Raw genomic sequence first — 3213 nt, forward strand, 5'->3', positions numbered from 1 at the left:
TGCACACAGACTACTTTTCATTGTGTCAAAGTGTCATTTTGTCAGTGTTGTCTCATGAAAAGATATACTTAAATATCTGCAGAAATGTGAGGGGTGTACTCACTTTTGTGATACACTGTATATATATATATATATATATATATACATACAGTATATATATATATATATATATATATATATATATATATATATAATTTACGAATAATTATCAATAATTACAATTCTTTCATTTCATTTACTTTTCCTTAATTTGCTTTGCCATTGCAATCTTTCCTGACTTTTTTAAGTTGTATGACCTGTATACATTTTTTTCTGAAAATGTTTATGACTTACCTGCTCCTCTGGGGCATCTTTTTAAAATTAATTATTTGTTTACTTTTCATGCCCATAATGGACATCTCTAGTACTTTAGTTATTTTTTGACTGGCTAAGAAACAGGCTAGCAAATGGACTGAAGAGGACTAGTTCATAAACAATGTTTACTAAAATTACTAGATTGATTCTTGTTTCTCCAGCTTTAAAAATAGCTTCCAGTAAATTACATGACTATTTTTCTGGCATGAAAAATTACAATTACAATTAAAATATATTAAATATACAATATATTTATATAGTCTTAAATTTCTTTAACAGGTGTTATATCAGATTGGTTTACCTTAGATTATATTTTCTGAAAGCTTTTTTTAAGAACACGCCTTTCCAAAACAAGAATTTTACCTAATAAGAGGGGAAAGACAGACAGGATTGCCAAAAACTATGTGCTTTGATTAGCTTGGCTTTGAAAGAAGATGAAAAAAACGCAAGCACACACAAGCCCTACTGTCACAGAAGCTTTTTCAGCTGCACTATGTCCAGCTGCCCTGTCATTAAAATAATCAGCTGGATATTGATCAATCAGACCACGAGAGATGTCCTGTGATCTTCGTCATTACATCAGTCCAGAAACAATGAATGCTATGCTACTGAAGGCTTGATGTACCAAGGGCTTGATTGTTATCTATTTGCTCTTATTTTTAGGTGGAATTTGCTCACATTCTGTTAAAAAAACTTGCATGTTATGAAACAGGTAAACAAGCTTAAAAGCACAGTTATTTATTTTTGAATTAAAAATATACACTATATGACCAAATGTATTTGGACACCAATGTATTCTAGCTGGTGTCCCTAAGACCCCAAACAGAAGTGTATAAATTAAGGGGTGTTTGGAACACAATAGCAGTATAACAATGTGGTTATTTGCAGGTTGCATAAAGTATCAAGCTGAAAAGGGCTAAGGATATTTTGTGAGATGTTAACGAGGGTCTCAGGGACGCTCCTAAAAAAAATTAGGGTTAAGTTTGCATGCATTCTGACCAGCTCTGCTGATTAGGGTTGTAATGAGCACTTTTTAAATTACTTGAACTTCCTGTCAGCTCATCAGAGTCTAGTCTTTCTTATCTAGCTTCTATTATTAACAAGGCATTTCCACCAATAGACATGCCTCTAAATTGATGAGTTTTGTTTTTTCACCATCCTGTGTAAACTCTAAAGACTGCTGTTAATGACGAGACCAGGGAATTAGCAGTTTCTGATATACTTGAATTGAGTTGAGTTAAAGTCACTAAAATTAAATTTTCCCCCTATTCTAATGTTTAATGTGGACGTTATTTAAAGCTCTTGACCCATGTCTGTATGATTTTATGCATTGTGCTGCTTCCACATGTCTGACTGATTACTTGAATGAGCACAGAATACAGGTGTTCCTTATAAAGTGGCCAGTGAGTGTATGTAATGATACTTTGGGAGGAGTTTAGGACTTTTTTCACCAAATTTGTGTAAGATAATCCTATTTAGCAACTATGATCATATACTGGCACTGGCTTGGAAGATGAAAGAGAATTTGAAAATATTTTTGACATATTTTTAATTTAAACGAATTAAAAAGTGTATAGTGTATCTCCTTTTTTCTACTTACTAACCATTTTCATTATATCACAGAAGATTTTAAACGGAGCCTTAAAATTGTTATTAGTGGGTGACTGACTGAAGCAAATTAAGCACAGGTAGTGGTGGCCTTAGTCGCAATAAGCAATGTTACTTGTCACCTTTGTACAACCTTAGTCTGACAATCAGGTCCAATTACATGGAGCTACATTCACAAACGCTTTCAAGCTTTTCAGTGCAAAAATGAAGCCTATGTCTTGATGTCCGGAAAAGACATCAAGTTCTCTGGGCTCAGAGGCATCTGGGCTATACCATCACACAGTGGAAATGTGTATTGTGGTCAGACGAATCAGTATTCCATATTTTTTTGGAAGAAGAATAGGAGTCCAAAAGCCAGGGTCTGTAATGCCATGGGGCTGTTTCAGTGCCCTTGGCAAAGGTAATTTACACTTCTGTGATGGCAGCATTAATGCAGAAAAGTACATTGAGATCTTAGAGCAACATATGCTGCCTTCAAGACGTCATCTTTTCCAGGGACACCCATGCATTTTCAACAAGACAATGTAAAACCACATGCCTGCAGTCCTGACCTGTCCCCAGTAGAGAACATGTGGAGAGTTTTAAAGCAAAAAAATGCGACAATAACGACCCTGTACTGTTGCATGGTAAGCCATGTTTGCAGGAAAACGGGGACAAAATAACACCTGAAACACTAAATCACTAGGTATCCTCTGTGCGAAAACACAAGTGTTGTGAGAAAAAATGGCAACATTACAAAGTGGTAAATGCTTTACCATCCCAACTTTTTTGGAATATGTTTTAGGCCTGAAATGCAGGAATTGGTATACATTAATGAATGAAATAAGGTTTATCAGACAAAACATGAAATATCTTGGGTTCATACCGTCAGCAATTAAATAAGTCAAAATAAATATAAGAAATATTTTTTTCAATGCATTTTCTCATACTGTCCCAAATTTTGCTGATTTGTATGTAGTGTATTAATTCATTTTTAATGTTTAGGAATTCTCTTTTAGAAGATTAAAAGACAATTTTTTATTAGTTAATTATTAATTTTTATTAACAATTATTGACTCGTAAAGGTTTTTCTTGGATAAATGTACTTAATTAAATGTAAAATGTAAAACTGTTTTCAGTGTAAAACTAAGCTAGCTAATGACAAAGTCTGTTCTCAGTGGCAATAGATATGAAGCTGACCTCATAGTTAAATGTAATTCATGAGGAATAAATAATAGATTTTCTTTCTATTTCTCTAGATATAGAAGGCAC

This window comes from Trichomycterus rosablanca, chromosome 7, assembly GCF_030014385.1.
Source record: "Trichomycterus rosablanca isolate fTriRos1 chromosome 7, fTriRos1.hap1, whole genome shotgun sequence".
NCBI classification, from domain to species: domain Eukaryota; kingdom Metazoa; phylum Chordata; class Actinopteri; order Siluriformes; family Trichomycteridae; genus Trichomycterus; species Trichomycterus rosablanca.